Source organism: Ceratotherium simum, chromosome 9 (assembly GCF_057802395.1).
Source record: "Ceratotherium simum simum isolate JZ-2026a chromosome 9, ASM5780239v1, whole genome shotgun sequence".
In the NCBI taxonomy this organism is placed as follows: Eukaryota; Metazoa; Chordata; class Mammalia; order Perissodactyla; family Rhinocerotidae; genus Ceratotherium; species Ceratotherium simum.
In genome coordinates, this window is record NC_141908.1 from 52,725,191 (window position 1) to 52,738,747 (window position 13,557).

Below are 13,557 nucleotides of genomic sequence, written 5' to 3' on the forward strand. Positions count from 1 at the left end.
ACAGATTAACAGGAGAAAAGCAAACAATTTATAATAATGGAAAATTTTCCTTCTTTAATTTTATGCATATCTTAAAAGAGGATTCCTCAGAAGATAGCTAGTCCCCACCCCCACTGCCAATCACTGTTATATGGGATGGGTATCTGAAATTTTGTTAACAAGCTATGTTACTAAATTAAGTCTAGACATATCTAAAAGATATATTTGTTCTGCAGCTCCCTAGCATTGATGTTATATCAAGATTGGAAACAGTGACTTAACACCGATTCTAGTTTAAAAACAAATGATTAAGAACACAAAAACAGGGACCAGCCCTGTGGCTTAGCAGTTGAGCACGTGCGCTCCGCTACTGGCGGCCGGGGTTCGGATCCTGGGTGCTCACCGACGCACCACTTGTCTGGCCATGCTGAGGCCGCGTCCCACATACAGTAACTAGAAGGATGTGCAACTATGACATACAACTATCTACTGGGGCTTTGGGGAAAAAAAGCAGGAGGCTTGGCAATAGATATTAGCTCAGAGCCAGTCTTCCTCAGCAAAAAGAGGAAGATTGGCATGGATGTTAGCTCACGGCTGATCTTTCTCACACACACACACACAAAAAAAAACCCACAAAAACATAAAAAATAAAGCAATGGTTATTAACACACACTCTCTCTTTTTCAAATCAGCATTCCTGTGTTTGTTTGCTGATTGCAGCATTTGAAAACCAAAACATTACATTAACAGGCAAGGGAAGGAAAATAAATCCCATCACTTTCTGCACTTCCAGGGTTTGACCTTTAACATTGGGCAAATTTGTAAATTTGCCGAAGTCCGGCTGGGTTGGGGGTAAGGAGAAGCCCACCTGAGCTCAGCTGGTTGTTGGACCCACCACTGAAAGTACTGCATTCACCAAAGCAAATAGAACTGAAAAGACTAAACCAAACAAAATAAAGATCTCTGATTTTTTTAAGGTCGTTCTAGGGATATTTTTTCTTCTCTTTACTGACGGGTAGCTGAATGTGCCATCCCCAAATATGCCTCTTTGCTATAAGGATTATTTTGAGCTGATTATTTTTAAGTAACTGCAGATGCAGGAGAAGCTCTGAAAACAGAGTGGAAGTTACCCTTTTGTAGGCGAAATCTAAATTTACATTAGAAAGGGAGCCTGTACCAGGAAGAGATAACTTTTCACCTGAGGCACCCACCTTGGTGGAGGGGTAACCTTCGTTTACCAAACATTCCTCTTCTCACCTTCCCTTGGAATTGCTTCCCCCTTTGAAGGCCAAGCCCTGTCCCTGTCTTAGCTCAGGATGGTATTTAAGTCTCAATCATCTGGCTGACTTTTGAGTCTCATATCTTTGTGGGCTCCCGTAAGAACATACATAATTAAAATTGTTTTATTTTTCTCCTGTTACTTTGTCTTTTATTATGGGGGGGGGGGTGTCTCAGCCAAGAACTCTACCCTAAAGGGAAGAGGGAAAATTGCTTTTCCTTCCCTCTGTCACCTTGGAAAGCAGAGGGCTTATGTTACCAAACCAAAATGGGTTCGCTTCTTGGTGACTTGAAATCAGTCTTCACCAGAAGTAGCTGTCACATAAAGTAGAATTTATTTGCAGCAAATAAAGGAGACCACAGGGAATCACTTCCAAAGCCGTGGCTCCCTGAGCAAGGGAAAACCGGTGCCTTTTATTTCAGTTGGGGGATGAATATTCAAAAGGGAAGTTTCAACATCACACATGGTGGGTATTCGCTCACGTGGGTGCAGTTAAAAAACATGCTTCCACATACATCACATGTTATGGTACTATGGCCTAAGCTCTTCCTGGGGTGGAGATTTTAGCATTAAAATGAAGCAACAGTAACTTTTGGACAAATCTTGGCCCATCTGGGCAGGGTTTGGACCAGTGCAGGGTGGTTGGTGATTGCATCTCTTAACATAACTACAAAACAACTTTGAGAAACAGTTAAAAGCTTTCAAAACCTCCTTTGAGTTACTCGGGGCAGTTAGTCAGTGATGCTTAGCCCTTATTTCACTATGATAACTCCAGAACAGTGAAATAAGTATCTCATTTCGTATATAACGGTATATACATAAAGTGATCAGTGCACACCTGGCTCCTGCTCAATAAATTACAGCTATTATCATTGTTACTAGCAGTATTTTATTATATCTTAAAACTCAAATGAAAATGGCCAGGACTGAAATAGAAACAGCAAAGCTCAACCCAGCTATTGCCCAGGGAAGAACTTACGTACTTGTTTTAGTCTTTTTGTTTTTTTTTTTTTTTTTAGATTTTTATTTTATTTTTATTTTTTTTCCCCCCAAAGCCCCAGTGGATAGTTGTATGTCGTAGCTGCACATCCTTCTAGTTGCTGTATGCGGGACTCGGCCTCAGGATGAACGGAGAAGTGGTGCCTCGATGCGCACCCGGGATCCGAACCCGGGCCACCAGCATCGCAGCGCGCGCACTTAACCACCAAGCCACAGGGCCGGCCCGAGTCTTTTTGTTAATCTTCTCTGTTTAAACCATTCTCCTCAGCCCCTTTCTTCATTTTTATATTGCTTTAAGGATACTCTATTAGTAGGGGATCAATTTTTAAATTACTTAAAATTTTATAATCTACTCCCTTCCACCCCCATTGCTCCAGGCCTTGGCTATTTTAAAGGGTTATAGATCAGGGGCTTGGTTGTACAAATTTGCATGTTCCTAAACACTAAATACCTTGGTGGCTTGGTAAATTGAATAAAATTCTGTAAATTTTTAATGGATCCTCAAGATTCCAATCTGATTTTTGTGTGTGTGTGAGGAAGATCAGCCCTGAGCTAACATCCATGCCAATCCTCCTCTTTTTGCTGAGGAAGACTGGCCCTGGGCTAACATCCACGCCGATCCCGCTCCACTTTATGTTATATGCCACCACAGCATGGCCTGACAAGCCATGCATCGGTGCACGCCCGGGATCCAAACACAGGCCGCCAGCAGTGGAGCGAGCACACTTAACCACTACGCCACAGGGCCGGCCCCTCAATCTTACATGAAAAAGTCAAGTTTAAAAAAAAAACACTTTTGTGAATGTGTGTGTAAAAACAAAGTCTGGAAAGACATGCAATAAAATATTAACTTTAACTCTATGTGGTAGGATAGCAGGTGCTTTGTATTTTCTCCTTATTTTACTTATTTGTTTAATACCTCAAAAATGAGGGTGAACTACTTGTATCTTTTTTTAGTAAAAATGTCCTTATGTAAATATTCTAATCTGATATCTTTAGATAAACCTACAAGAGAGAGAGCTTTCTATCTCCTTGGCCCAGTGGGTTCTTTTTGCATCTCACTAGGCTCTGAAGGAATCACACCAGTAATCCATAATGTGGACCCCTAATTCCAGCCAGGCATTTTCAAGGGGTAACCAACAAACCTGAGCACAAATGGATACCACTGCCACTGAAAAAGATCTCTGAGTTCTTGTTCTATCCGATGTGAGATGACAATTTCATCCTTGGGATTGAGACAGCCCTAAATTTTAATCCGTCCCTTAGGAGTTGTATCAAGTTGGACACACGTTCCCAATCTGTAAAATGGGTCCAAGGATTCTGACTTCACAGGAGAGTCATGAGTATTAGGGATGAGTGTAAAACTCCGAACAAATTGCCTGGCAGAGCCAGGCTTCAACACATGGTAGCCATTCTTATCATTCTTCTCTGTGGGTTTCCACCACCTCCCAAGTGTGAACATCTCCAAAAGGCCAGCCCTCCTACAAAGGCTTGCCAGTGGAAGGGAACCAGCCTGCACTCCTTTGGTGTTGAAATGAAGATGCATGTACCTCTTAAGACAATACTATTTTATATATCTATATGTTTATATATAGATATATAGATATCTAAAATCTGTATTTAGTTCAGCTGCTTACAGTGATTTAGCAGCTGATTAAATGACTACCAAATCCTATGTTACTGCTAATCCCTGAAGGATTCAGCTTTTGTTCTGCCTACCTTTCCAATTTATTAACCACCTGGATTCTTAAAGACCTTCTCCCTCTCTAAATAATTAAGCTGATAAAATGCTTCTTGGGCAACGTTCGTTTTCAGATTCCTCAAGATCTCTGAATCTATTTTTTTCACAATTGTCTTCTAAGTCTGTATCTCTAAAACTCTCAAGACTAAAGCCAGAGGTCTCTCAAATCAGACTGCCTCAGCTCAGATTCCAAGTCCCCATTTTCAAACTGTGTGACAAGTTACTTGACCCCACTGTGTTTCAGTTTCCTCAGCCGTATAATAAGATAACAATAGCACCTATCCTATCTCATAAGGTAGAGTGCTTAGAACAGTCAGAGCCCAGCACACAGTAAGTAGCTATTACTATATGTGATCAATATTATAAAAGTGAAATATACTCCACGAACATTTGAACTCCATCAGTCCATCAGAACAGCAACTGCCTGGATGCGTGATTCTGTTTCAAATGAAAACCATTGTCAGAAAATCATTGAATACGCACACGGTTGTCATAGCGAAGAGAACACAACACACATAGTCACTAAAGTAATTTCTGCATGAAGGACGTTACTGGAAGTTGAGTGGCAGAACATTATTCTCTCCCATGGAGAAACTTGGTTTGGGGGTTTCCAGTAAACCACAGTAGTAACTAGGTGGCTCTGCCTCCAGTCAAGTTCAGTCATCTCACACGTGTTTGAATGCTGAGTCCCTTAATACTTGCTTAATCCTCCATTTCCTCTCCTTTATCCTGGTCTCCCCTGGTAGATGTCTCCATGAGTGTGGAAGTACTTGAGGAAGACCAGCAGAAGCATACCCCACAAGGGGACACGTCAAAACTATTCCCTGACTATTATCGAGAAACTTGCTGAGCTGATAGAAGGCACAAACTTTCTCAGACATTCTTTGTTTCTCCCTCCCGGGCACAGTGAGTCAAAACAAGGGTCTCGCTGTGTGCCAGCACCCACGTGACTCTGTTACCAGATTTAAGTGATGACGCTGAGGATCAAACCTTTGTCTTTTGATCCTACATTTTCCACAAACCCAACTCCCAAGGATACTGAGGATGGGCTTCAAAGATGCTCGTTTGAATTTTCACTTCTATAGTGAAATGCCCTTTGACCTAATTACCATTATTACTCTGAGCCAGAAAAGACAAGTGGCTTTATTTGGTAATTGAGAGGAAAAAACCTGAGCCAGAAAGACCTCCTGAAATTTCACCTCAGTAAATTGGAAGAAAAAGCCATACTCTCCTGAAGAAGATGGAGAGCAACAGCAATATTTTGGGATGGGCTGCGTGCACTGTGGAAGCACTCTGTCTAATTTTTTATTCTTTTTTTTTAATTTTTCCCCCAAAGCCCCAGTAGATAGTTGTATGTCATAGCTGCACATCCCTCTAGTTGCTGTATGTGGGACGCAGCCTCAGCATGGCCTGACAAGCGGTGCGACGGTGTGCGCCTGGGATCCGAATCCGGGCCACCAGTAGCGGAGCGCGTGCACTTTAACCGCTAAGCCACGGGGCCGGCCCTAATTTTTTATTCTAATAAACTTCCAGAGCTCGAGAATCCCATCGTTGGTTGTGACAGGTTGGAGGTTATGTCGGAGGAGTTTTACGTGTCTGAAGTTAATAACAGTCTGTGGAGATTATATTTAACCAAGTGTAAACATCTGGTGTGGAAAAACAGAAAGGATCCAATGTTAGACCCAGCTGGAAAGTACCAGAACGGTTTAGCTACAGACTGCAGGGGCAGCCCAATGTCCACCTGCCTCTTCTGTGGAGATTACCAGGGTAGGTGATACCTCCAAGTGACTTTCTGCCTTCCCTGAGGATCCAGGCTCCCAGAGAGGTTGGTTTTCCTTTCTCAAAATTCTATACTACTTATGGCCTGACATGTACATTTTATCACTTGATTTTAATACAGAATATGTAACAAAGCGTTAAAATGGTCTAATGGGTTCTGTAGATCAGTCTTTTCTCACTACGCAGTAGCTCTGTCTTCATCAGGGTTATTGATAATATCCTTTGAACATCCAATAACTCCACAAAAATAATAGGCACAGAGCAGCTGATACCATCAGCTTGACTGAAGTGACGATGATTCGAGATAAAAACATAAGAGTTCAAATGTCCCACCAGCTCAGCCTACTCTTTCCTACCATATGTCAAAAGGCAAACAAAACATGTGCTTCGTAACACAAAATATATTTAAACACTTAGAGATTTATTGCATTATTCTAGTATGGTAGAAAGATTTATTAGCCAGGTGACCTGGTTTATAATACCGGCTCTGCAAATTATCTGTGTGACCTTGGGCAAATCACTTAACCTCTCCGTGTTATAGTGTTGAGTTCAGTGAGTCAGTCATTTAACAAATCTTTCATTAGTGTGGAATGTGGTGCTAGAAAGAGGTACAAAGGTGAATCAGGTTTCCTCAATCTATTTTCCAACACTTATATTAAGGTTTTCATTTCTGCGATTTTATATTTTATTTTGAAAAGCTTTCCTTTTGTTGTTCTCTGAGTATTCCCTCTTTATAGCACTCTGTTCTTGTTTAATATCTTCTCATCTCTCTGAGGACGTGTAGTCTTTTGTTTAATGTTTATTTTTCCCTGCAGGGTCTTTGCGTTCCCAAGTTGCTTTTTCTCTATTTTTTGTTGTTTGTTTTCTGTCTGTCTTTCATATTACATGCTCTTCTCCAATGTCATCTTTAGAGTAAGGAAGAAAAGCTGATAGGAAGCTCCGAACACTTGAGTGTAGCTTGTCAACTGATCTCACCGTAGAACAGTGGCTTTCAAAATATTGTGATCGAGTAAACAGAAAGAAATGCATTTTAAACAATAACCCTGTGGATGTCTTAAATAAAAGTTTCACAATACTTTTTCACAATACTTCAGCAATACTTTCCTTTATTAGACGTGATACATTCTCACATTTTCTTTTCTATTTTATGGACACAACCTACTAAATTGACTTCATGACTCAGTAATATGTTGTCACCATAAATTGAAAAGCACTGGTAGAGGTGATCTGGCTGGCTGTTTTCTTGGGGAATCCCTGGTCAGACCTCTCCTGGACTTACCAACAAGACCCAGAAGATACTTTTCCCTTTTCCTGAATGGAGAGTTCACGCCTGGCGGCCAGAGGTCTGGGAGCCAAATGGGCGTAGAAGCTAGGGGCCTTGATCATCGACGTGTGAACTGTCATTAATCACCTACTCTCAAGTGTGGAGTCCCTCGCTTCACAGGTCCTTTATGTTGCCCCCTGCAGATGCTCAACCTCCAGTCTCCAGGGAGGGGCAGCCACTCAGCGCTCCAGCGGGGGAAGGCCTGGGGCTCCAACTGCTCCTTACACTGGATTTCAACCATTCCTCCTGTTTGCCGCTCACCTGCAACCCTATGCAGAAAGGTATGCAATGTAGCTGATCCCTGAGTCTCTTGGGGAATTCTGTCCTTTAAAATGGGTCTGTTTCTTGGCGTTCCTCACTGTTGGCCAGGCAACCCATTTTCTAAGTTGGTTACCATTCCACTCCGTCTTTATCAGCTTCCAAAATGTTATTGCTTTTGTCTCCTCTCCTAACCTTTTTAATCTTGGGGTTTTCCGTTTTAAAAACAAACAAACAACAAAGGAAACCCCTGTTACTGTGGTTTAGTGGGGTTTGGGAAAGGAGCATAGCTAATTGCTGGTATTAAAACCAACATTTTAAACTAGACTTTCATATTTTCTTTAACATTTTTTAAATTTAATAATACAGCATAATCATTTCCCTGTGTGATTAAAAACTTGATAAGCATCACTTTAATTGCTGCTTATATGCCACTGTCCTTTTTTTTTTTTTAAAGATTTTATTTATTTATTTTTTCCCCCAAAGCCACAGCAGATAGTTGCATGTCATAGCTGCACATCCCTCCAGTTGCTGCATGTGGGACGCGGCCCCAGCATGGCCGGAGAAGCGGTGCGTCGGTGCACGCCCGGGATCCGGACCCGGGCCGCCAGCAGCGGAGCGCGTGCACTTAACTGCTAAGCCACCGGGCCGGCCCGCCACTGTCCTTTCTTAATAATTTCCCCCATCATGCACATTGAGCTTGTTTCTAATTTGTCCCAATTATAAATAATACTGTAATGAACATCTTTGTGTATAAAACCATGTCCTCATTTTAGATGATTTCCTTAGAATAAATTCCCAGAAGGGAAAATATTATGTGAAAAAAGAGAATGCAGATAGATAAAAGAACAAGCAAATCCTCAGGATGGAGGTCTACCCCAGAGATTCTCAAATTTTAGTTGCCTCAGAATAGCCTGGAGGGCTTGTTAAAACAGCCTGCTGGCCCATCCCCAGAGTGAATGATTCAGCAGGTCTGGGGTGGGGCCGATGATAATTTGCATTTTTAACAAGTTCCAAGGCCTTTGCTAAAGCTCCGTGGGTCTGTTGGTCGGGAACCACACTTGGAGAACACTGATCTAAACCATAGACAGAAAAACAGTCTTGAACAAGAGAAGAAAAGGAGGGAAGTTAAGAATAGATGAAATTGCAGAGGTGTTTGTTAGGTGGAACCTAGGCAAGAAATTGCATCTTTATTTCTGACTGAAGTAGGAGGTGGAATCCTCAGCCAAGAAAGAAGGTAAGAGTCGAGTGAAGAGTGTGACGAAAGGAGTGAATGGTGTGGGTAAACCTCGGTGGGATTTAAGGAAAGAACTGACTTAGAACCCTATAAAGCATTAACTAGCGCAATTGAGAATCCAGCTTAAATTAGACATCATAAATTTAGAATGATACTAGTCTTCATTGTCATATGATCTTTTACCACAGTGCTCAGCTGCCAGAGAAGCCCTAAAGGGTGAGTAGGGCAGCCGCCCAAGGGGGCGAAGGAGCTGAGAGGCCAGTGACGAGAGAGAGATCGAAGCAATGGACCCCAGGGTCTAGGCTAGAGATAAAGCTCTAAGCATGCTGACCGACTTGCCAGAGGGCAAGAAAAGAAAGAACGGTCAAAAGGACAGCGGGTTTTGATAAAATATAAAACAGGCCTGTGGAAGTAAGCAAGTGAGAAAGCTGGAGACAAGATGGATTGTTCTTGAGTCTTGCTGTTAGAGTTGACCATTCTGCAAACGGAGCTGTTCTGAGATGTGAGAAGAGTTTGAAGCAGCCATGGAGAGCTAGGAGGATTCATACACCATCTTCTCATTTATGGGAAACCGATGGGTGTCATCTGGAGACACTGGAGTTGGCCAGGTGGTTGTGATGAGGGGCCAGGCCTGACAGGATTTATAGGTGCCGAAAGCTGCACTAAGAGTCATTCCATAGGGGCTGGAGGGTGACAAGAGTTCCCACAGAAAAGCCTGAAGTCTACAGGGTTATTTTGGTACACAGGAAACTTAGACATCTCTCAGCCAGGATGAAGGCCCACAAGAGAATGTTGATGCACTATTGTGACCATTAATTCATTTATTCCTGTCAAGCTAGAGTGAGATGCTGCTGTTCTCCTCGATTCCCCAGGATCAGTCATTCTCAGTGCTCCAGGCAACCACTACCAACAGGTCAGAGTTTGCACTCAAAAATGAAATTCCCTTGCCATTCTTATGCCAGGCATTGGGAATACTAATTCCCTATTCTCAAAGATCTTAATGATTGGGGTGAGGACAGTCTAGGAGACAAAATACTCTTGATGGGGGCTCACAAAAGGAATATCTAAGTCTGGAAAGGATAGAAAATGCCCTCTCAAAGGACATTCCTTTGTGAGGCAAAAGCTCTTTGAGACAGGTATTTCCTAGGAAGGACGTCCTCAAAATGCAGATAAACCACTTAAGACAAAGAGTACCTATTGTGTCTCATTGGCTGCCATTTCTGGCCTACTTTCTGAGAAAAGAAGTTAGCTTGGGGCTAAGTAAAAGGAGTAGTGGGGCAGAGGGAGACGTTTGTCACTGGGCTCCAGTCTGTGGGGCTCACTGAAAAGATGGGAGCTTTGCAGATTCCAGGGCAGCCCAGCTTGTAGGGAGAAAGAGTAAAAACAAATATGCTGCTCTTGGTTGTCATTTAACCTACTCTGCCTTTGGAATTATCAGCCTTTCTTTTAAAGAGAAAGACACACCCTAACTCGAAAGACTTGGCCCAAAAAGAGGCGTGTAGGGGAGGAACCAGAAAGGAGAGAAAGAGGCAGGAATGTTGGATGTGATCACCCAAAGTGTGTGGCTAGAGGAGAGCACTTATAACAAAATCCCCGAGAATCCACATTTTAGGGTGGGCAGAGGAAGCGAAACCTGCAGAGGAAACTGAAAGATTACTTGTAAAGGTGGACCTTCGTGGGTTCCTGGGGAAAGATGAGCCATTCCATAGCCAGTCTTGGGAAAGGAAAAAAGAACAAGGGATAGAGTGGATGGTGGATGGTGGAGTTTTAAGAAGGAATGAAAACCACGCTGAGTCATTGCAGAGGACAAAGAAATAAAGACCAATAAGTAGCTGGGCTGGGCTATTAGAGCCACTGAGGAATTGCAAATAGGGAAACTATAGAGTTGTGTGTGTGTTAAAAACACTTGCTGGCTGGGAAGAAACTGGATGTGGGTGGGTTGGTGGTCATGAGACCAGAGGGAGGGAGATAATTCAGCCTCTTCATCTCCTTCAGTCTTTGTCCATCATTTTCTCTCTTCCTCTTCCTATCACGGGGCGGGGGGGGGGGGGGGGGAGGCCTAGCATAGAAACTCATTTTTCCTCCCAGGCTCTGTGGATTGATTCTTCCTTTTTACAGTTGTCAGAAACAAAAGTGACAATCTCACTCAAAGAAAAGAAGACTGTTAGAACAGGGCTGTTTTAAGTACTGTAACCAAGAAACTCTCTGGCTGCCCTGGCGTCCCCAGGGATTCTTCATCTTAATTCATTCAACATTTACTATATGTCAGTGTGGGGGAGGAAAAATAATTTTCCCTCTGCCTTTGTAGGTTCTTGGCTGAGACCTCTCCCCCTTGTAATAAAAAGACAGATTAACAGGACAAAATTTAACATACATACATTCCTACATACGGGAGTCCCATAAAGATAGGAGGCTGAAAGAAGTGACCAGAGCAGGAAACTTGTACACCTTTTAGACAAAGAAACAATAAATTTGTGAAGAATTGACAAGACAAAGGGGTTTGGGCTTGGGGTGGTAAAATGGCGAAGTAACAAGGTTTGTTTATACAGCTTTCTTGGCCCTAAATTCCTGTCTCTGGTGATAAGCATGCCTTCTAACCTCTTGGTACAGACAGGGTAATTTTCACATGGGATATTTATCTCCCACTTTCAGGGGGACAAAGGAGGGTCAGAGGGTACTTCTCGCACCAGCTGTTTCTCAATTACCTTTAGTTTAAAATAATCAATATGCCAAAGTGGCATCTTTTGGGGTGACATATTCTGAACCCCTACACCAGCCACGGTACTAAGATGAGAGCCATGAATAAGACAGATAGGGTCTTTGCTCTCCTAGAGTTTACATTCTAGGTAGAGTGTGTGTGTGTGTGTGTGTGTGTGTGTGTGTGTGTGTGTGTGTTGGGAGTAGTGGGTGAGACAAATTGTAAACAAATAACCATGAAAATTTCAGATTCTGAGAGGAGCTGTGAAGAAAACAAATAGGTTCCTGAGACAAAACATAATAGGGTTTAGGAGAGGCTTCTCTGAATGTAATATAGAGCCTAGGGGAGGTGACACAAATTTAGAGAGATTTGAAGGCTGAGAAGGAATCAGAGTACAAAGATCTTTTCATGCAGACAGAAGAGCACATGCAAAAGCCTGGAGGTGGTTATGAGTATGAGGTTCCTGTGGTAAGATCACATTGAGCGAGGTTGTCTTTGGTGTAGGATGACATGGAGGAGGTAGACGGGCTGGAGCATGCAGGACCTGGAGCAGTGGAAAGCTAATAAAGGGCTTTTTAAAGAGGAGAATAAACCAAGTTACTTTTTTAAAAAAAACCGCTCGTTGACTCCTATGTAGATGTAATTTAGGAAGTCACTGGAGCATCCAGAGAGGTGATGGTAATCTAGACCAGAACGATGCAGCGGAGATGGAGAGAAGAGGATGGATTCGTGATACGCTTGTGGAAGTGGAATCAACAGTATTTGGTGACAGATTGGGTGTGAGAAATAAGGGACAGAGAGGAATCAAGAATAACACTCGGGTCTTTGGCTTGGGTAGATAATGATGCCATTTACTGAGGTGGAAAGATTTGGAGATGAATGGATTTTGAGGAGGGAGTCAAGAGATCCATTATTGATATATTCAAAATAACATCAAGTATGAATATTGATATATTCAAAATGACATCAACATATGAGTTTGGAGGCAAAGTCTTGGCTGGAGATACAATTTTGGGAGTTACAGGATATAATGGCACCATTGGCCATGAATTCAGATCATCTGTTCCTCAAAAACAGGCTGATAAAGTCACACCTTTGCTAATTTAACAATATGTCATCCCTTGTGCCATCTTTCAGTTAATCCCCACATTCCACAGACAATCACTATTCTGATTTCTATTGCCATAGTTTCATTTTGCCTGTTCTAGTATTGTACTTTCATTATCATCTGGTTCACAATATTTTTTCCTTGTGATTTCTTCTTTGACGTATGGATTATTTAGATATGTGCTGTTTCATTTCCAAATATTTGAGGCTTTTCTAAATATCTTAATGTTGATTTCTAATTTAATTCTCTTCTGGTCAGGGAACATGCTATGTACAATTGCAGTCTCTTTTGAAATTTATTGAGACTTATTTCATGACCTACAATAAAGTGTATCTTGATGAATGTTCCACATTATTTGCACTTGAAAAGAACATGTTTTCTGCTACTCTACAGTTGCTGGATGAAATGTTTTATAAATGTCAAGGAAGTAATTGGGTGACGTTGCCTAATGGTGTTTTTCAAATTCTTTATATCCTGGTTTTGTTTTGTCTGTTTTTTTTTTTTTTTTTGGTCTGATTCTATGAATATTTGAGATAGGGGTGTTAAAATCTCCACCTATGATGAATTTCTCTATTTCTCTCTTTAGTTTTGTCAGATTTTTCTGAACGTTTTTTGAAGTTCTGCTGTTAGGTTCCTATACATGTAGGATTGATATGTCTTTCTGGTGAAATAATCCCTTTATTATTACATAACATTCCTCTTTATCTCTGGTAATAAATTCTGTTTTGAAGTCTAATTTGTTTCATATTAACATAGCCACTCCTAAAGCAGGTCTCTTGTAGACAGCACATAGTTAGGTGTTCCTTTTTTTAATTCAGTCTGACAATCCTAGCCCCTTTTTTTATTTTGCTGAGGAAGATTCACCCTGAGCTAACATCTTCTGCCAATCTTCCTCTTTTTTTTTGAGAAAGATTAGCCCTGAGCTAACATCTGTTCCAATCTTCCTCTACTTTATATGTGGGATGCCGCTAGAGCATGGCTGATGAGTGGTGTAGGTCTGTGCCCGGGATTGGAACCAGAGAACCCAGGCTGCTGAAGCAGAGCGTGCTGAACTTAACACCACGAGGAGGCCCCAATCCCAGCCTTTTAATTGGTGTGTTAGGTTCATTTACATTTGATGTAGTTGAATTCAATTCTACTATTTTGCTGTTTGTT

General features: G+C 41.9%; 1 protein-coding gene across 1 annotated transcript in view; it reads left to right on the top strand.

Moving 5' to 3' along the window:
* The first annotated feature begins 8,412 nt into the window (after positions 1 to 8,412).
* Positions 8,413 to 13,557, top strand: part of CDCA7 (cell division cycle associated 7) — a 33,534-nt gene continuing 28,389 nt past the window's right edge. The window contains exon 1 of the mRNA XM_087435402.1: positions 8,413 to 8,596. The gene's annotated coding sequence lies outside the window, so the exon portion shown is untranslated. The remainder of the gene's footprint in view (positions 8,597 to 13,557) is intronic.